Here is a 21404-nt window from a genome sequence, read left to right as displayed (position 1 = left end):
TTTCTTCAGAAAAAAAGTATCTTCAATAGCTCAGGAAGTTATTAGTGTCTGCTAACAATAAGAGCTTTGGATTGATTCAATGGATGCTCATTTTAATTGTAAAATGCCAGTAATGAGAAATGTGCCATCCAATGACTCATTTTTCCCTTGTAAAAATTATTGGACATTTTTATTAGTTTTACAAATGACAGGACCTCGTATTTCTGAGAACACTTTATACAAGCCTTGCACAAGCCCACTCTCATAAAAGCGTGTCTGTGGTGACATCCGGAGCCACAAGAAGGGGAGCGGTAGAAAGGCCCAAAGTGGTGAGGACAGCCCACAAGTGGAACTGGCAGGACCGAACCCCAAGAGGGTGGGAAGGGGTGGATACAGCGCCGGAGACATGAGCCTCGGCGCTTCTTCCCAGCAGTGCCTTTCTGGAGAGGCACAGGGCAGACAGGGGGATGGGTGCCAGCCGGCGCCCGGAGGTCTGCCCGGCACAGAGCCCCGGCGTGGGGCAGCCACGCCGGCACTGAGCGGCCGCCCGGGTGGGCGATGCGCCGGGCACAGGGAGGGCAGGAGCCAGCCCCGGCCAGGCAAAGCTGAGCCAAGGTAAGTGCCATCCCCAGCCGCGGCCCCTCTGCAGCCAGCACCGGGCTGAGCGGGGCCACGCAACCTCCTCCTCCTCCTCCTCTCCTGACGGAGAGGCCGATTCGCGCCGTTAACCCCAGCGCCTGGCTTTATCCATCTTGGCGTTATCTCTGCTGGCAGGCAGCAGGGGCCCAGGGTGCGCTGGGTGACCGCGGGGCACGCCTGCCCTTGGCTTGCCAGAAACGAGATAAGGGGTCGAGTGTGGCCAGGGGGCAGGGGGCAGGAGTGCAGGCAGGCAAGGGGCACGGGGGCAGCCTGGACCCAGCCCGGCTGTGGCGGCGTCACTGCTGGTCTGGATGGGGCTGGTGGAGAGTGCCGGCAGGGTGTTCTTCCTTCTCCGGAGAATAGAAGAGCTGCTTTGGCCAGACCATGCTCTTTTATAAAACCCAAGCAATTTCCCATGGAGAATTAATGTGCACAAGGCGGAAAAGAATGATTTTTGAGAATTTCTCATTTCAGCGTTTCATTTCTCCTCTCATGTTGACATTATTTGTTTTTTTATTTACATCTCCTCATGACAAGTCATCTGCAGTTCTGTGCAGCGTACCATGAGCTGGCATGATATGACATAATGCAAGAGCTGAGATAGCCTACTTCTCCTATTTTAGTTTGGAGGATATTTAAAACTTTATGTTATCCAGGAAATTTCTGAAATATTTGTCTTCATTCCAAGCCAGAATGAAAACAATTTTTTAAACGTCGAAAGTTCCTGTGAAACAAGTAGCGAGTGCTTCCAGCTCCACCGCCGCGTGCTACAGGGCAGTCAGCGGGGAGGCCCCGGCCCCGTGCAGGAGGGAGGCAGGCGGCAGCAGGCAGTGGGCAGCGGGCAGCAGGCGGTAGGCAGTGGGCAGCAGGCTGTGGGCAGCAGGCGGTGGGCAGCAGGCAGCAGGCAGCAGTAGGCAGCCGGCAGTGGACAGCAGGCAGTGGGCAGCAGGCAGCGGGCAGCAGTAGGCAGCAGGCGGTGGGCAGGAAGCAGTGGGTGATGGGCAGCAGGCAGTGGGCATCCAAGCAGTGGGCAGCAGGCAGTGGGCTGCAGGCAGTGGGCAGAAAGCAGTGGGTGGTGGGCAGCAGGCAGCAGGCGGTGGGCAGCAGGCAGCGGGCAGCAGGCGGTGGGCAGCACGCCTCTCTCCATGTCTGCCACAGCCTGGCATGTGTTTGTTTTCCAGCAGCGCAACTGCAGTCGTGCATTTAGGGCGGGGGGTTAACAGGAGGGAAGGCTGAAGGAAGGGCACAGGGAGAGCACCTGGCACATCCCTGTGCTTGCGGGCAGCAGCAGGCACAGGGACAAGGTCGGCTTGGACCCGGCACGTGCCACAGACTCCCAGCATCATGCAGGCAGGGAGCTGGGACAGGGAGCAGAAGGTGCCATGGTGTCAGCCAAGGGCAATGGGGACCAGCAGCTCCACCATAAGGCTATACAGCAGGCGCAGCCCTGCATCTTCCTCTCTGTCCGGGGCAGCACATGATGCCAGGCTGGGAGGGCTGCAGAAGTCAGGCTGTGGCAGCTTCGCCCGGCGCCGTTGTCGGTTGGTGCAGTTCTGGGTCTGTCTGTGGGCTCTCCGCAGGAGCGTCAGTCCATCCCAAGCCCCTGGGGCTGACGCCTTGCAGAGAAGGTTGAGGCTGCGTGGGGCAGAGAAGGGACACCAGCATCCTCCCTGTGCTCCAGGGCAGATGGCTTCCTCACGCCAGGACGTGCCAGGAGGGACCTACGGTCACTTTGCAAACCCTCTCTGGTTTGTGGGGCACCAGCCCAGGGAGGGAGAGGTTTGGCCAGCAGCTGCAGGGCTGCAGGCAGGAGGGATCTGCTTTGAGGCACTGGCCCTAATGCTGCATCTGCCGAGACTGAAGCGCTGCGGGATGGGCAGCGCTCTGTGGGTCCCTGTATCTGTGTGTCTGGGTGGAAAGTACTGTCAGGTTCCCCAAGTACTTGCCTTTGCCTCTGTGCTGAGACGCTCAGTCCTCAGAGCTTTGTATTGTGGACTCTGGGAACTGACAATTTGTCAAGACATGCTGCTGGACTAATCCTCCATCAGCTCCCGGAGCAGAGACCAGCTGGGATCTGGCAGCTCTCTCCCTTCTCCCACTTCAGTCTGCTGAAATAGTGAGTGTCTCTGTAACCAGTAGCTTACAGGTTTTGACTTATATGCAAAGCAGAGCAGCAGCTTTCTGCAGTCGGCAGCTGGGACTGCACAGGCAAGTCGTCCTCCCGCGCCAGCGTAGCAACCTGCTGGGCGGGCACACTGGCTGTGCCAACAAGGTGCTGCGTGCTGCACTGAATCCTGGGGGTGATGCCAGCCTTGGTGGTGAAATCATCTTGGCTCTCTCCTGGATTCGGAGCTGTTGTTATGCCCTGGAGATGCTCTTAGGGACGGGAGCTCTTTCCAGGGCATGGTTTGCTGTGGCTCCGGTCCATGAGCTAATGCATCAGGAAGCAATAAAATTAGACTCTAAAAAAAGGTACCTTCCTTTTTATGCATAGAAAATCTCATGCTCTGCATGGAGCTTTTAACAGAGAGCACAGTAGCGCCGTGAGTCTTGAAGAGAGTTAAAGATCACTTGTGCTGTCTCCTCTGTTGAGCCTCAGCGTGCTGGCTCAGTGAGTAGCAGGCTCCATGGCCATGCTGGACAAGCACCAGGAGATCATTAGGAATGGGGACACACACGCTGCCTCGCTTGGAGGAGGTTTGTGAAAATAGGGAGGACTCGGATCTTGAGGTGCTGAGATTTCAGGGGAGCCGAGTGTTGGTGTGTAGACAGGTGCTGGCTGGCGTCAAACTCCAGATCTTTCCCATCGGTTAGCAGGTAGTGAACATGGAGCTGGAAGCAGTGTGCACTGATCCTGGGTCTGCCAAGGAGAAAGGCTGGCACAGTGACATCCTCAGTAAGCCAGCTGTTAGTGGAGAATAAATACAGCCCTGAGAGCTGCACTGTACCCTGGGCCGCTGCATGCAGTTTGGAGGAGACAGAACAGCAGGGTGCTGCTGTTAACCACTGGCTGCCCAAACAGACACCAGTGTCCCCACAGACTGGCTGGCTCCCTCCAGCCTGACCCCAGCTTGCCTGTGCCCATTTGTTCCTGATCCCAGCCAGTGCCACTGCAGCTTGCTTGGGGGTAGCCATGACTGGTGCTGTGGGAGGAGAGCATAAGTAGGGCCACTGGAGAGACTGTGGGGTACCCCTAAACCTTCAGTGCCTCTTTGTCAAAGTCCTGCTCTGACAGCACACCCAGGCTGCACTGCCTGTCCCAGGCTGTCCCCTCCGGTACACCATGTGGAAGCTGGCAGGAGAAACCTGCCACGTGTGCCATACCCACCACTGGAGACCCCCAGTCCCGGCTTTGGGATTGAGGTCCCAGGGCCATGCCCATGACTCAAAGGTGTGGCTGGCACTAAAGCTGCCCCCTCCATCATCTCTTGGGCTGTATCTGTGAATGGCAGGGGTCTCTGGGTCACATAGCTAAGGGACCAGCTCTGCAGCAGAGGGGGACCTGCCCCAGCTCATCCCAGATGCCAGTGGCCAAGCAGGGACCTCGCATGCCCCCATTGTCCCCCTGCTCCCAGGTGCGTGCCTTAGGAGCACAGTCACATGCCGGTGTGTGAAATCCGCTGCTGGCCAGGACTGGCGCATGGCTGGGGTTCGCCCTTCAAAAGATGGGCAGCATCTCACCACGATGGGAGAGTGAGGCAGGTGCAAGGAGACGAGAGTCCCTCGCCCATCTCCCCCACGGCACAGAGCTGCCCCCGCAGTGGAGCGGTGTCCCCTGCGGGCAGAGGGTGCCCTGGGCCACTGCAAGAGCCAAGCGTCTGACAGGCTCGTCCCTGGAAAATGGGATCCCCCTGCAGCCCTCCGCAGGAAGGTACCAGTGCCACTGCTCCACGTGTAAAGGGCCAGTGATTTTTAAGAAAACTCATTTTGAAGCTGACTGGAGTCTGTCAGAGCAAAGTAGTTGCAGTTTCAGCTAGCCACTTGTTTCTGGTTTAACCCTGGGAAAGCAACTGGGCTACAAATGTTTACCTTATGAGGTAAACCATCAATATCCTTGAAACTTTGATTAAAAAAAAATACTGGACTAGAGCATCTTGTGGGTTTCTTTCCATCCCCCGCCCCCCCCGATTCTTTTCACAATATGCCAGAAGCATGGCTTGAGTTAGGGCTTTGGCAGGGGCTTTTATCATGATGGATATAGTGGAGAATAGAAAAGAAATTTGGTTATCAGAGGATGCCAGAACTCAACTTCCTAGCACATACATTTAATAATGCAAAAGTTCTCCTTTAAAGGTCTCCTTAGAACAAATCCTAGTCATCACAAAGTCCATGGAGATAAATTAAATTAGATTTTAATAGTGGAGAACTCATTCCTGGGCCGGGTGCAACAGTAAAAGTATGTTCTCTCTTAGACAAAAGTAGCCTCATCTCCCATCAAAATTCTGAATGTTACCATATGAAAAACTTAATTGGAAATGAAACCCCGAAGCTCCCAGGGCAGAGGCACTCCAAGAGGCTGTCATGGCTGTGGTAGCTCTCTTGCCAACACTGCGGTCACTGGAGCATTATTATTGTCCCACCTTGTAAATGAAAAGGCATCTCCAAGAAATAGCATCCAATGTCTATTTGCTGGCCTGGCATCAGGAAGCGGCTGGCTGCAGACAGTTTTGTCCAGCGTAACCTGAGCTCTTCTCAAGGAGCAAAGACGCAAAGCCAGGAGAAGCACCGTGCTTCCCACACACGCTTCGTGCACTTCAGAGCCCCACGACGAGCTTCAGTAGTGCCTGCTCTGCTGCCCAGCCTGGTCTCCGGCGAAGGCCTGGCTGAGGCGTCCTTGCCTTCACCTCGGATCATTGCTTTCTGCCCTGCCATCTTCTGACGCCAGGCTCAATCCATTCTCTTCTTTACACTGTCATCTTGAAGATGTTTAATATACGTACAAATGCTTCCTGTGCAGACACAGACGTTTAGAGTGGGCGGCGTGTGCAATATGCAGTATGGGGTGATGTGGGGGGATGCGGGCAGGGCCAGGGGCCTGGGCCAGCCTCACCTCGAGGTCCTGCATGATGAACACTTGCAAAAACTCAGGGGAAGAGGGGGGAAAGGCAGAAGGAAAGAGAGGGAAGAGCTGCTGCAGCTGTTCTCATTCCTCCCGTCGAGCTGCGGGCCCGGTGACAGGGGCTGGGCCTGCCCAGGCATGGCGGGCTGTCCTGCCCTTCACTTCCTCATCTCCCCCTCATGGTCCCCATCTTGGCCACCCCCTGCCCCTTGCCCCAGCCCCGGGAGCCTGAATGCCCGCTCTCTGCCCTGCCTCCTCCATCCCCGAAAGCAGGGCCTGGCCCCCTGCGCCACCCGGACTCCTCCCCGCAGCTCCCTGCAGCGCGCGGGGCTGGGCCTTGCTCCTCTCAATGTCTGTACAATTACCAAAATCCCTTGGCAGAATTAGCTCCTTGCAAAGTGCTGCATTCAATTAATTATATAGTTTAAAACACAATACGTAGACATATCCCATCCACACCAGCAAAGCTTTTGGCTCCACTGGAGATCTCTGAAAAGCCGCAGTGCAGCAGAAGGCAGGCTGTACGCACAGCCCTGACTGGGCTCCTTCAGCGTAGTCACAGGACATAGTCTTTAATTGTAAGTAAAATAACTGTAGGTGTACTGCTAATGTCTCAGAGAACATAGCAGAGCAAGCACATTTCTACAGCTTTTGCTGCACAAGGATCCCCTCAACATATGTTTTCAGCTGGTTTATTTATGCTGGTTTCCATACTGTGATATTCCCGTCTGCCTGCGTGGGCCTGGGCTGACCGCTGTTAGTGGGGACACAGGGACAGGCACTGTTCACCCTTCGTGCCACTTCGGTACAGCCCAGAGCACCCGTGTCCATGCTGCAGCCCTTTGTGGGTCAGTGGGAACCTTCATCTTGTGTATGTGGGGCTCCCAAATCGTGCCAGGGTCCCAGAACCATCCGAGAGTCCCAAAACCACCCGGGGTCCCCTCCTGCTGGCAGCCTGCTCTCTGCAAGGGCACAGCTGGGGCAGCAAGGAGCCGAGCCAGGGGCTCACCCTGGCCCCAGCATTCCAGGGCCCCGTGTTGGTCCCAGAGCCTGCTCAGTGACCGTGGGTCTCTGCTCGCGCTGCTGCAGGTTACTGACAGGGGGACTCCTCGGGACTGCCGAGGTCACCCGCCTGCATCCCCATGCAGCGATGGGAGCCCACAACAATTACAAGCTTCCTGCGTGTCCTTCCTCTGGGGTTTTGTCACACATGATGTCTCACATCTGGGATTCAACCAGTTGGTGGGGATGGTATTGCTATTTCCATGCCAAGCTGTAGCTTTTTTACCCCCAGCCGTTTCAGGGCTTACAGCTATTGTGTGGTTTTTTTAATGTTGCAAGAATTTATATTGGGAAAAAAAGTGCCTTTTTTTTTTCTTTTCTCAATGCCCTGGGAAATGTCATCCAGCAGGAATGTTCCCAAGAGTTGCTCATGGCCGAGAGGAGGATGGGCTTGAGCAGGGCCCGCATGCCCAGCTCCCATCCCTGTGCCCAGCCTCCCCAACCGGCTCTTTGGGCTGTGGCTCCCCTGGGCACCCCATCCCCACTCCCCAAACTCTGCCCAGTGCTCCTGGGGAAGTGGGGCCAGCCCGGCCCCACGGCAGCACCAGCTCCTGCCCTGCTGCTGCTGGGCACAACAGCAGCAGAGGCAGAAGGGAGGGGGCGGAAGCCTGGAGAGAGACAAGCTGTTCATGGAGCCGCCCCTGCTGCAGAGGCTCCTGGTTTCGTGTCCTCTTGGCTGTGCCAGTGGCCTCTTCCACTTCCAGCTCTGCATGGAGTTACAAGAAACGCTGGAAGTCCCAGCCCTGCGGTGTGTCATCATTTAAACTTGTCTTTAATAGTGTCCCAAAGCAATTTACTTTTCCCAAACATCAAAGACCCCAGAGCGATACTGGGAGAGGCAGGGCTTCCCCTGCAAATCCCAGTGGCTCCTGCGCCCCGCTGCCCTGCCCTGCTCGCGGGGGCTGGTCGCCCTCCTTGGCTGCGGCCGGCAGCCCGGGCTCGTTGTCCCCTCACATGCTGGCCCACGGAGCAGCCCCTGCTTCAGCCTGTGTGAGAAGTATGATGTGCTTTGGAAATGGATTAACAGAGTGTGATGGATCAGCGCTTTGGCTGGGTTTGTTGAACAGCTGGACTTTCATCTTGGGGAGAGCGATGCATCTCAGGTGAGGTTGTGAGAGCAAGGAGAGGAAGAGCTGAGACATCGCGCGCAAGATGAGAAGGCAGATCTTCCCCATGAAAATGCAAGTGAGGTTTATATTGATTGCCCCACTGTGAAGGTGCTGGATGCCTTTTTCTAGGCTCAGCATCACATCACAGACCACCTCCACAGGGCTCATTATGGGACAGAAAAGGCTGCAGGCAGAAGCGTCCATGTTTGCCAGTGGTTTTGCTATGACAACCTCAGAGGCGCCTGTCTTATGTGTGGGGAAGGGAGGGCAGGGAGGAGCTGAGCTGGTGAAGATCTGAGTTTTCCGAGAAAGGTGTTTGCAAACCCGCCTGCCTGTTGGGCTTTTACACAGTAGGGAACTGATCAACTCAGAGACAGCAGAAGGCAATGCCTGGGGCCGTGCGTGGGGTACTGCGTGGGGCGATGCGTGGGGCAGTGAGCGGGGCGGTGCACGGGGCCGTGTGTGCAGCCATGCACGGGCAGTGCAGAGGCACCCCGCAGCCTGCCCAGCACTTGGTGTGCAGAGCGTGGCAGCCCCAGCCGGGCTGGGGCTGGGGATGGAGCCATGGCCCCCTTGCCATAGCCCTGCCGTCCCCCATGAGGATAGCAGTGCTGGGGAGGAGCAGCAAAGTATTTGTGCTCTGGCACTGGTGGAGGTGGCTCCACCTTGCAGGTGTGAAGTAAGGTGACCTGCCCAGGGACTCATTCAGGGACCGGGCAGGCACCGGCTGGTGGGAGCAGGCACAGCTTGGCTGCAGCTGTCGTGTATGGCCTGATGACAACACACCTCAAAAATCCAGCCCCAGCAGCAGGTACCAAGGGAAAAGAAAATAATGAGGAGAAAGAAATAGTGAGGAGATGTCAGTCAGGGTCTCCTTCTCTTCTGCCAGGATCCAGAGTGATCCTTCTGCATGCCAGGGATGCTGGGGGATGCTGGGGGATGTCGGGGCATGCAGGTGGAGCAGGTCCTCAGTGGGACCCTGTGCCCAGGGTGCCCCCACCATCCCACTAGCCCTGCCTTCCTCCCCAGCCTCAGAAGTTTCATAGAGGAAATTTTATAGCAAAAATTGTAGCAGCTCCTGCCTCTACAAACACAGTGCGCTGCTGTCTCTGCCAGAGCCCAGTGCTGGTTTGCCTCAAGGAATCTGTGAGATCCGTCCTGCTGTGATCTGTAACAATATTGGGATTAAATTAGCTTCCCTGAGCTGCAGAGGGGTCAGCGTTTGAGGCCCCCTGGTTAATCCAGCAGGCCAAAGAGAACAGAAGCCTCCCTGCATTGGGAAAGGAAAACAACGGGGTCTGTTTGCAATCCATGGAGCTAATTCAAACAGCATTCCTCAAACAACAGGGGAAAAGGGCCTTCGAAGCAAATGAGAAAGGAGCATTTCCCAACATGCACATAACGTTGCTCCTTGGAAAGAGGCGAAATGTCCAGCCTGCACGGGGCACAGTGTCAGAAAGCCCGGCAGGCATGAAAGAGAGATCCTGAAAAGCAGGGCAGCTGACCAGGGCGCACATGTCCACCACTCGAACTCTGCCTCCCTGTCCCATGCCAGGTGAGCACAAAGCAAGTCGGTCCTGCCGGACCCATCTTGATCTGCCCATGGCGGCGCAGGGGTTGCAGGCAGGCACCCGGCAAGCTGCCCGTGCCACGTCTGGGGTGGGATGGGGCAGCCGGATCTTGCTCTTCCTTCACCCAGAAGAGAGTTTTACGCAGAAGCTGTTTTCATGGCTCTGCAGTTTGCGCTGCTTAGCACCAAACCCGGGTGACCTCCCTGGAGACGCTCCTGGATGGAGACACACTTCCCGGCATGGGCTGCTGCCAGGCTGCCAGCGCCGCCCCCTTCGAGCAAGGCCAGTGAGCAGCGCTGCCCGGCTGGAAGCCCAGGCTTGCTTGCTCTGCCTGGGAGGAAGAGGCATGCCTGGGTGATCCTATCAGAAAGTCAGCTCCCCTACGTCTTGCTCCCACATCTCCCCGTGGAAGGCATGATCCTGCGTGCCCCCATGGCTGACCCCCCAGCGTGGCTTGTGCAGCCTGTGTCAGGAACTTGATAGCTGTCTTTGCAACCAGAGCAGTTGTTTATGCAATAAGTTAGGCACTTGGGATAACTGTATTACTGGGGACTGAGGACTGCAGGTGTTCAGATATTATTAAAAACAATTGTCCAGGCTATCAATCATTCTGCAGGAGATAAGCCTTCTGAGAAGCAGACCTCTGTGTCAAAGCAGGGCGCAGAGAAGCAGCACACCACAGGTCGAGGCTGGGAGCGTCAGAGACAACTTCAGAACGCTCTTCCTTTCCTTCTGCTTTCTCGGCGAGCACCTTTTTTGCTTTGCTTTTTGCTTATGCTGAGATACTATCACAGGCTGATGAGGCACCAGGGATGAGTAATGCACCCTCTGTGCCAGCCGAGAACTTGTAGGCACTGGTACCTGCCTCCGCACACAGGGTTAATGTCGAGGGCGCAGAACCCTGGGTCTGACAGAAGCTGCGGTGCTCGGTGCTGGAGCTGCTGGGTGCAGACCTGCTGTCTGCGCCCCAGGGCGCCCCTGCCCTCGGCTGTGCCCACAGGCTGCGGGATGTGGCTCCTGGCAGGAGGCAGCTCGGCCCCTGGGAGTCCCCGTGGTCCCCGGGCAGGGCATGATTCCACAGAGGAGAGGCCTTTCCCCTGGCCAAAAGAGGCAGAGGGGGATGCAGGGCAGGAACTGGATGAACTCAGACCAAAAAATGGCAGGTTGTTAATGGGAATGGGAACCATGTGCTTGAACAGTGGGCTGAGGGACGTGTGGGAGTTTATACTCCTTCTGCAAAAACAGGGGAGTGAGGCTGTGCCCTCCTCTTCGTGCAGAGAGGGACACAGAGCCCAGCCAGGGAAAGGCTGGAGCCAAACAGGCAGCGTCACCCAGGCTGGGAGATACCTGCAGTGCAGGATTAGACCCGCCGCTTGCTTTTCCACCTAATGTGACCGAAACCGGTTAATTCAGGTGGCCTTTGCTCCAGCAACACCCCGATGCCCCCTTCCCCGCACAGCACGCTCCCGAGGGCGAGCTGCAGGCCGTGGGTGATGCTCACCCAGCACCAGGAACTGGGACTGCTGCTACCGCCTGCCGTGCTGCTGCGCCTGCGTGGCCTGCCGGAGGAGCCCAGGCTGCCGGGCACCTGCTCGGCAAGGACTTCTGGGGCGGCCGGGAAAATCTCCCAAGTCAGCAGGCTCTGCTTTCACTCTGGAGCTGCTCGGCGTTTTTACCCCACTGAAATGTGGAATTTCATGTCCTTTTGTACAAGAGAGAAACAGCCTGTTTAGGATTAATTTAGGATCAGCCTCAACAGCCATTAACTAAAGAAAAACAAAACGGTAAATTAGCTGCCTGTCAGAAGGGGAAGAAATGTGGGACTTGATGCTGGATTTATTGTGGAGGGTGTTACAGTGGGATTTACTGTGATTTACTATCCTCTGCAATGACACCTTCTAACACCAGGGAGCTGGCAAGCACACCTCCTTTGCCTTCAGTCAGATATACTGCTCTGTTCACTAATTATTGACGTGTCCGGTAGCCCTGTTCTTGCAGCTGGGTTTGTCAGCATTTACATTATTGAGTTCTCTCTTCAGGGTTTATTGCTCAGTTATAAACATTTGCTCCAGAGTGAAACCTGATCTGCAACTGTCAACTGGAGTTGCAGTGCTCTGAGAGAGATTAGAAAGAAAAAGGTTTGTCTATTCAATGCAAGTTTAAAATACAAGTTCTTTGGTTTATGAGATTTTTGACTCTCACAGTCAACTAAGTGATTCTGTCCTAGAGCAACATTTGATGGTATTTCAGAATTTCATAGAACAGGAAAAAACCTCCAAATATAAATAGAAAAAGGCCTTTAATATGGAGACTCGCAAAAGTGACCACTTGCATCTGCCCAATGTTCAAAACACATTCACTAACACTCCTATGAGATAGCGATGATCTCAGAAGATATCGTTTACAAGTGGGAAAGTAGGGACATTTAACGAGGTGCCAAAGAAAATGCAGGATGAATAAAACTTCCAGAAACATGTGAATTAACACAAACACAATGCAAAGGAAAACCTGCATAAAGGGTGGCTTTTCCTCCTTGCCTGTTTTGGGTTATTTTGCGTTCATACCTGCCCCCGCACAAGTGCTGTGCAAAGCAGAGTTGATTGCAAATGTGCAAAAAGCACAGATCCATGGGACTCTTCAAACCCCAGCGTGTCTGGGGGGCTGCTCCATGCCACGTCCCATACCCCCCCCCTTCCTCGGGGCTGCCAGTTCCATACTGAGTCCCGCACAGAGCTCCAGCGCTCGTGCCAGCAGCTGCTGGGGATGCTCAGAGACCCATCTTCCGTGGCAGCTTGTGGGCAGCAGGGTATCAAAGGGAGCCTGCCCTGGACCCCAGCGAGGGACCAGGGCGGGGATTCAGGAGCCACCATGGGGCCCGTCAGAGCCTTTGGAAGAGCCTGTGCCCTCCAGCTTCCAGCTAGGAGCCCTGCAAGCTTGGGGAGGGTCAAGTGAAGATAATGCTGCTCCTTGTTGCTTCAAGACTTTTGCTAAGCACTGCAGGGTGAGTCACCCTGCTTGGCACGGGTGTCCCACCCATCAGCATGTTGTCCGGTGATGTCCCTAGGAACACCTGGGAGCTAAGGCAGAATTTTACTCATTCAAGAAGAATTATGGCATCTGCTTGAGTGGATCTTACACCTAAAGCAAATAATGAAATGGGTTCAGATGGTTGGAGAAGCTGACCCACAAAAGCAGGAAGGGAAAGATGAAGCACTCAGTGCATCTCCTTCTGCCGCTCCCTGACTCCTGCCCATTGCAGGTCACTGGTTCGGGCTTTAAGGAGACTACCTTCTGTTATGGTCAAATGACCTTCATGTAGAGCGTTTAGAAGATATTGCCATTGATTTTTGCTGCACCCCTCAAAAAGCACAGCCTGGAAGTTACCTTCAGACAGAGAAAGCCAGAGGCAATTGGACAAGGAAAATGTTCGAGAGGGTCAAGCCTTCTGTCTGAGACTCCGAGAGAGGGAAGGTGAACATGAAGAAGCAGCAGGCTCCTCCCCAGCTGCAGAGGCTGAGAGCAAGGGTGGCTCAGCAAAGCAGGGAGAAGACATACTACAGCTTCCTGTACTAAGGATGACAGTCTTAAGTGGTAAGGAAGGTAGGATGGACAGACGTTGCTGTCCCTCCCACCACGCCCTTTTGTCCTCCTGAGCCCACCCTGCAAAGCCCTGAATTCCTGCAAAGCAAGAACACAACCTGCCCGTGCTCCCCGTGGCTCTCGGAGGCACTGAAGGGATGCAACAACCCTCCCCAGGAGACTGCTGGGGTCCGCGGGGCACGGCGTGCTGAGGGGCTGACGGGTGTCTTGCCACACAGCTGCTCCCCAGGGACCACCTGGGCACCAGGGCTCTCGGCAGAGCCCTATGGCCATGGGCACCATATCAGCCCCGTGAAAGCTGGGGACAAGCATCAGTCATGTGTGGGGACCCGCTGCTGCTGGCCACATGGCACTGCCAGACACTCGGGAAGCAGGCAGACACCGATTCCTGTTTATGGCTTGTACAGAGAGACACTGCTGCAGGGTCCAGCATGGCTCCATGGCCGTGTGCCCTGGGAACCCCAGCTCCCTGCCTGAGCACCTGGCGCAGGGGGCATGAGAGGGGATAGGGACCCCTCGTGCCCCCCTGGGGCCGGGACACTTCTGGCCCCCGCCGTGGGGGACAAGCAGGTCGGGGCTGCCGCTGCCCAGTGCAGCTGGCACGGAACGGCTTCACACGCCAGAACGCTGGCAGGGGTGAGTTGCCTGGTACTGCCCAGGCTAGATCCTGCTCAGCCTGCCAGGCACGGCGGATCTCGGGGAAGGTGCCCGAGCCTCGGCGCTCCCCTGTGCGCCTGCACGAAGCAGGGGTCCGTTGCACGTCCCTCCTGCCCACCCCAGTTAAGGCGGAGAAGGGAAGGGGCGCTGACGATGGCACAGGGAGGAGAGCCCCTGGGCTGCTCAGGTGTGATGGAGGGCAGCCTCACCGCACTCATGCGGTTTCCTCCTGCTGCACAGCCAGGGATCGAAAAATAACCAGGCTTCCAAGCTCTTTGCCTGTGCCTTCGCCTTCCCCCTCCAGAGGATAATAAGCTGCTTTTAATATTTGACATGTTTATTAACAGATGCGGTTCTGACAGCTGATGACTTCATATGCCAGTTACCACTGAAATGTTAGTAATAACTCGGAATGAACTGTCATAAATAAAAAAGACTACAAAGACAACTAGATGGTGTGTGGCTCTGCAGTAATTCACTGAGACCCCGTTGGCTCTGGATACAACGCTGGAAGGTCCTTTGTGGCGCTCCAGTCCGGGTTTTGCAACAGTCACAATATTTTGGCTGGATATTGTCTTAGGAGGTGGTACTAGTGGGGTGGAATTCCCTCATGCAGGAGTTTGCACTAGATGCCTTTACAAAGCTGGATACTCTGGTAATAATAATAATAAAAAGCCCCTAACCGGTGGATGGGGATGGAGTCTACGGCACTGAGACCAGGATTTATTAATGTGCAAATTGCTCTGATATGATCACATACTTTCTGCTTTGCATACGCAGGGAGCAGCGTGGGCTGATGGAGTATGAACTAGCCTGGGCGATCTTTACGAGCTGAAATCCTGCACATCACAGAAGGGTTTGTTTCTCTGCGCAAAACCTGGGAAGCTGTTAGAAACCTGCTTTAAAAAACAAGTGAACAAAATAGCCAGACCCAAACGCACCAGACTTCTCCATGAACTCGCCATGAATATATTTTTCATTTTTTTTGACAGAAACGTGCATGTAACTTTCTCTGGAGGAACCGAGGATTTTTGTAGTTGGTCTTGTAGTATTTTAAAGCTGAGAAACCAGTAGAGTCTTTTCAGCAGTGATGAGGGAGTGACAAGTCAGAGGTAAGGGTTTCAGAATGCATGTTTGTTTAGATGAAGCTTTTGCAATGTGGGCTGCTAATGAGGAACTCAAGCCTTGTCAGCATCCGACTTGTGGGTTTGCCTTGTGCAATGTGGATAATGAGTTCAGACAATGAAAGCTGTGAGAAATCACAGCACAATCTGTTGGGATCCCCGTCTCCCCCACCCCCAAGGTGCGTGGGGCTTTGCAGGGAAGCTGGGCTGCTGCGCGCTGTCCCCCGCCACTGTTCTACCTTCCCAGAGCCGGGAAGGGGACATGGAGAGCTAGTCATGATACCGATCAGTTCGCTGGAGCTCGTTGCTGATACTGGACCAGCCCCAGGGTCCCGCCGGCCGCAGCGCAGACGCTGAGTGCTGCGCAGCGGGCTGCAGTGCCCTGCCTGCTTCCCCGCTGACTTCCAGAGACAGGAGCGTGCCCGAGCTGAGCGATGAGGGGACGAGGCAGTTAAGCAGTTGCTGTCTCAATCTTGTCGTGGCTGCACCTAACTCAGCCTCCTGCGGAGGAGACGGCACCCATGGGGGCATGGCAGGCACCCAGAGAGTGCGGGGTAAGTACGTACTCCCTGGGGTTTTGATGGGGGATCAGTGGGGAAATGGTTAACAGCGATCATGGTAATAATTAGACGTCCGTGTTAACACCCCATGCTGATATGCAGGGGAAGTGCTGCTGGATCTCGGCACTGGGCTGCCGAGTCTGTGGGTTAGCGAGGGCTCGGGGCTCGCTGCAGCGCATTTCCACAGCCAGGCAGGGACGTGGGTCCCCAGCGAGGGCTCAGGTCGAGGTGATGTTTCAGCCTCCGTCCTCCTGGTCCCCCGCGCCGACTGAGCCAGGGTGCTGTGAGAGGTGGGTACAGGAGACTGGGGAATGGTGACCCCTGGACTGCTGGCATTTCTTGTAGGCTCGGGCATATGCGTTCACTTGAATGGCCCTGGAGATGGCTGAGGGGGTGTTCAGGTGCTGCGGTTTGGGTTTGAAGGGGTGTCTTACAGTAAAAGGCATTAAAATAGGGTAATACTCGCAGAAGCAAATGTTGCACGTCATGGCAGGCATGGAGCCTTCGCTCTCCTGTGCAGAGGCCGGTGGATACCAGTGCAAAAATTCCTGTTACCTGAAGGTCCGTGAACTTGGGGCAGTGCTTGCAGTGCTGTTTGTGGTGGCCAGGTTTATGCTGAGATCCTGCAGGGACCCAGCACTTGCAGTGAAACATCTGCCCGAAGTGTTCTCCGGTTTGAATGATTTCGTGCAAAGTCCATCCATGACCCTGGAGCAGGTGAGCTCCTGACTGCCCAATCACCTCATCCCCACTGCGGGGCCAGGGCCGTGGAGGCTGGGTGGGAGGATGGCAGCAGCACTGCGGTCCTGCGAATGCCGGCGCTGTGACATGCCTGGAAACCACCCTGGAAAAAAGGCTCGTTTCAGCTGGATCAGCTCCCCGGCCCCTGCGCAGCCGCTGCGAGAGCAGCAGCACCACCCTGAGGGACGCGGCAGGGAGCGAGCCGCGGGTGCAGGGGCACCCACTCTGCGGCCACAGGGGCATGGATGTGACCCCTGAGCACAGCCAAAATAAGCCGGCCATGCCAGCATGCGCAGGCAGTGGTGGAGCATAAACCCCACGTTTCCATCACCCGAGGTAGGCTTGAGCTGGCAGGGCACCTCTCTGCCTGCACTACAGGGCCATGAGACTGCAGTGAAGGCCAGAGCTGGGGGCCAGGTCAGCCTCCCCTGGCCTATGGGGATGGCCCCGGAGTGGGAGAGCGGCGACCACGGAGCTGAGAGAGGCTGAGATGTCCCGGCCTCCCCGGGGCTGCATGAGGGCGACCTGTTTTCTCCCCAAGGATGGAAGGGCCCACCTTTGCCTGAGACTCTGGCAAACACCGAGACAGCTTTCCAGCCACATCCACCGACAACCTTCCTCTGAGGATGATCCTCTGGGATTGCAGCTTCCCCACACGCTTGTGTGCAGCCGGGTGTCATGGGCCGGCTGCAGGATGTCCATCATTGCAAACCACCCTGAGTGATGCCAGGCTCCACAGAGCTCAGAGCTGGGGCCCCCCGTCCTGGCAGCGTAGGTTGCTATCAGCCCTCAAAGCGGCACAACTCACGTGTGCTTATGCCAGGCTTGCAGCAATGGCTGGTCTTGAGAAAGCTCAGGCTGCCCTGCTCCCTCCCTCCCACCAACTGACCGTTCTGTCCTGCCCGATGCCTAAAGCTGAGGCTCATGGTTGTTTTTCCCACTTGTGTTTTCTTCCGCTGCTGAAATCAGTGCTGCTCCTGGCTCTGCAGGGCTCAGGTTTCCCAGGCGGTGACATTTCGGTGGGAGAGCCAGTGCACTGGGAATCCCTGCAGGAAGCTCACACTTGGCAGACGCTTCCTTTGCACATGGCCAAGCAGAAAGCCCCAGGTGCTCTTTAGGGTCTTTGCCCCAGGCTTCCTTTCTGCTTTTGCCTGGAGAAGCTGATTAGCACAGCGGCTTGTGACTCACTGGGCTCCCATAAACCCTGGAAATTTGCTTTTAAAAAGCCTACATTTAGAGTCAGTTGTGGAAGGTTGCTGTAAGCCCTTGTTTGGACACATTTTCACTGAAATACGAGGGGAATTGGGTATTGTGCTGAACACGTGCACACTCGTGTAGGACAAAAGCCTTAGCAGCTCTGGCTGTGCTTCCCGTTCTGCATTAGATCCCCCGCTCCCTGCACACTCAGGGTCTCCGGGAGCAGGGGCTGTATGCTAACGTGGTGTGTATCCGCTCTGCACCTCCCATGGCATCTCCTGAGCACGTCCCTGCACGGTAATAGGGCTTTTAAGGTTCTTGGGGAGCCCTTTTGATGGAAGAGTGAGGTTTCCAGTGCCCTGGACTGTGTTGCTCTGAAATGGACTCTTTTGCAATTCCTGTCTGAAATTTGCTTCGGTTGCTGCTGCTGTAGTGCATTTTGTCCCTGGTTGGCATTTGGCAAGTGAGTTATTGAACCGTAGGAGGCTTAAACTTACCTGAAGTTGTACCTAATAGAAATAGGTTTGTTTTTTTGGTGACGGCAGCTAGATCCCCAGGCTGCTTCCTGGTCTGCGGTACCAGAGCTGTTTCTGCCGGGATGACTCCGGCGCATTTTCAGATTCTGCTTTGTTTTTGTGGAGAAGCAGCGCACACCGAGCCCGCTGCCTGCTTCAGGGCTTCACTGCTTCCTTCTCCAGACCAGTATGCCGCCTCTCTGTGCTAGCAAGAGGGTAATGGAAATCCCCCAGTAAAAAATTTCCTGATGTTTTACAATGCTGAAGCACAAGCGCTCCCGGAGAGAGGCCTGTGGCACTATTAATCGCAGCATTACTTGGAGCAGCTACTGTGCCGGGCACTGCACAGGCGGGCTCAGAGCTGGCGCTGAGCGGGGCGGGGGGCTGGGGCCGGCGGGGAGGCTGGGGTGCCGCTGCGGCAGAGCCCCGGAGCGACTCCCCACTGCCAGGCTGGGGCAGAGGGGCGGCCGGGGGCGGGAGCCTCTCCTCCGCGTATGCCCCATTAGTGGGTCACAGCACGGCTCCGCAGATCCGGGGAATGCAGTGCAGAAGCTGGTGGAAGGAGTCAGACCTCAACAATGCTGTGGAGAACTCTGCTGCCAGATTGGTTTTTATTATTTTATTTTTTCAGTGAAGTTTATGGGTTAGGGATTTTGCAGAACTTGGCACTCAGATATAATATCAAATGAAGACCTTCTGGTTCGGAAATTTGACTTAATGCAGCCTTCTTTTATTGCTTCAAGGATTAAGCAGAACAAAGTGGCTCTGCATGTGCATGTGTAGAGGTGTTTGCTGGCCGGAGGCGCGTGAGACACCCTGTGGCAGTCGCGATGACCAAGCCTTACGTGTGTGGGACCTTCTTCCGTGGAGGGTTTCACAGTGCTGCTCACGTAGCATTAGCACCGTCCCTGCCTTGCCGACAGAAACACCTCTTGGAAAGACAGTGAGAGAGAGAGACTTTACCAAAGAGAATGAGGGCCCCAAACCCACTGCCTGCGGCACTGCGCTGCCTTCCTCCCGCTGCGGGGCTGGCAGAGCAGACGGGAGCTCGGCCATGGGGGGGTCACGCAGCGCAGGCAGGCGGTGCAGGCAGAGCAGAGGCATCGGGTTCGGGGAACGCCAGCACCGTGGGCACATGTCTGTGTGCTGTAAAATAGGAGCAATGGTGCCACAGGGCTAAATGAGCTGTCTGGGGCACCCAGGCAGACGGGGTGTTTGGTATTGCTGGTCCTGCAGCACCCCAGCTCTCAGCGCCTGTGCAGCCCTCGCCCGCTGCCTCTGCCTGCTGCCCGGAGGATTTCTGTGCCAAGGCAGCCATGCAGGGGCAGGCAGCCCGCACTGAGCCGCTCTTCGGTGCTCACCTCTTTGCCCCTCTCCCTTGCTGCCGCCCGCTGAGGCCGGCTCTGGCGATAGTCTCGGACTGCGTCTGGATGAGGCTCCCGCTCCACACGCCTGCTGGCACTCGCCTCCCCGGGGCTGGGTCCTGACACCCGCGCCTCCTGGCAGGCGGCGGGGGAGCGAGGGAAGGTGCGCGCTCTGGAGCCCGCTGGCTCTGCTCCCTCGCCAGGCTGGGGAGCCGCACAGCCACACCTGGGGCTGTGAGCTTTAGATGTCTCGGGGAAGCTTTGCCTGCCGGAGACTTTTGCCAAGGGAGGGCAAGGCATGCAGTGAGATAAACGCGTGTGTGGGCTTCCACTTGTTTGAAAGATGCCTCCTCTCCTGCTGGCTATATCCCACCTGTTGAGGTTCAGCCGTGCTGCAAGAGCAGCTCAGCCGCTCTCCAGGGCAGGGCCGGACTGGGGAAGGTGTGGGGGCCTGTGGTGGCAGCAGGGCCTCCTGATGCAGGGTGCAGGGTGCTGGATGCAGGGTGCAGGGTGCTGTGCCAGCACTGCCCATCCTACAGCTGCTCGACACTGGCCCGGGGGCTTTGGTGGATTCCATGGAGCTGTGCCACCCTTGGACGGGATGGCTGGTCCCGGTGCCGGTCTGCCGGAGCACGTCTCCTCCCACCCCTGCGTAGTGTCCTTTACCTTCCCTCTGGTACCCTCTGGGATTTGTACCCCTGCAGCCCTGCTGTGGCTGGCTCAGAAGCCAGACAGCAGCTCGCTGTGCTGCGAGTGAGGACCGCTGCATGCCCCATGGACCCATCCCTGTGCATGGCCGTGCTCTCCTCAGCAGCCTGCTCTCTTTTCCTCCTCCTCTTCCTCCTCCCGCTCCCCTGCCGGCACCTCTGATGTCTGGGTGCCATTATCCCTATTTGACGGGCTCATTGAAAGTTCACACGAAGGCAGGCTGGGGCATCCGCCCGCCGTGTGGAGCTGCCTGCTGCCATAAACAACCTCCCCGGAGCCGAACGCTGCTGCCCTGGGGCTGGGGAGGGCTCGGGGCAGTTTGCCCCGGGTGCTGTGCCCCCTGCCCCAGCCTGCCGGGCGCGGGGCTGGGAGGTTGCCGAGCCCAAACACAGCCAGGTGAACCCCTGCAAAACTGCAACTCTTCCTACAGGCAAAGGCATTTCTGGAACCTATTCTCCTTGCACGTTTGCACCCCCTAAACAGACTACCGAGATGAAATTCAAATTCTTTATCCAGCTCCAGGATCTGGAAACCCAAATTCCCCTGCACTGGGAGCTGATGTCCTCATAGCTGATGTCATAGCTGTTGGCAGCCGACCTGGCTGTTCCCAGGGGGTTCATTACTGCTGCTGCTGTAATCGACTTTGTCCTGCCTCCAGCCCTCTCACAAGCATCTGGTCCTTCTCTCCCAGACTCAGTAAACCTTTGGAGAGCCCGTTTACATTATGGATAGCCTGATACATTCAGCAAGAGGCAATATATCAGCAATTTAGTTATTGTGGATTAGGTCTCGAATATCCCAGGGATATAATGTTGGTCTTTCTCACCTTGTGTGTAGGAGGACTAATGGTAAATTATCTGGATGGTTTACATTTTCTGGTTTGTATTGGAGCTCCCAAGGACCAATTTATCCTGATTGAATTGCAAACAAGGCTTACCGTCATCTCCCATGCAGGGGCCAGACCTCTCCATAAATGAATTCAGAGCAATTCAGGTTACCCAAAATTCTTCCTGTTGATGGGATAACGGCATAAATCCTGCTAATGTTTAGACTGGAAATTGTTTGCAGCAACCTGAGCTTGACTGGTGGCTGCAATAGCAGAAAGAATCAGAATTTGTGTCCCGAGGTGAGGGTGGGAAGAGCTGGAAGCCCAGCCCTGCTGCTGCAGCCTCTGCTGGTGGGCACACCGCAGACACTGTGTGCTTGCAGGGAGGTTTTGAAACATGAGGATCGTGCTGGTGACCTGCCTTGGCACTGGCTTTTCAGCCTCCAGGATGCCAGTAGCTTTTCTGTGCTCTGTGGGCAGCTGTGGCCGGAGGCCCAGGCTCTCTTTGGGCTAGAAAGCAAGGAAACAAGGAGGAAGAAGTGTGTGCTTGTCTGGTTTGTGCTTGCGGCCTCAAGGTTTCCCATGGCACTTCCCTGCCCTTGCACTGAACAAGCCCTGAGAGATGGGGTATGTGGCGGCGGCATAAGCTTCACGCTGGCTCTTGGCACGCTGGGGCTGTATTTGCTCCCTAAG

At 56.2% G+C, this 21404-nt stretch overlaps 1 protein-coding gene across 5 annotated transcripts in view; it reads left to right on the top strand.

Moving 5' to 3' along the window:
* The first annotated feature begins 438 nt into the window (after positions 1 to 438).
* Positions 439 to 21404, top strand: part of RSPO1 (R-spondin 1) — a 29174-nt gene continuing 8208 nt past the window's right edge. Inside the window, exons 1-3 of one of the 5 annotated variants that reach the window (XM_075114928.1) lie at positions 14259 to 14331; positions 14457 to 14532; positions 14669 to 14788. The gene's annotated coding sequence lies outside the window, so the exon portion shown is untranslated. Of the gene's footprint in view, positions 595 to 14250; positions 14789 to 14815; positions 15355 to 21404 lie in introns of those variants that run through there. The other 4 variants (XM_075114927.1, XM_075114926.1, XM_075114929.1 and 1 more) reach the window with 4 other exon arrangements.

Source organism: Phalacrocorax aristotelis, chromosome 20, assembly GCF_949628215.1.
Source record: "Phalacrocorax aristotelis chromosome 20, bGulAri2.1, whole genome shotgun sequence".
Lineage (NCBI taxonomy): Eukaryota > Metazoa > Chordata > Aves > Suliformes > Phalacrocoracidae > Phalacrocorax > Phalacrocorax aristotelis.
The sequence above is the reverse complement of the archived record's forward strand: the minus strand, read 5'-3'. Positions and strand labels throughout refer to the sequence as shown.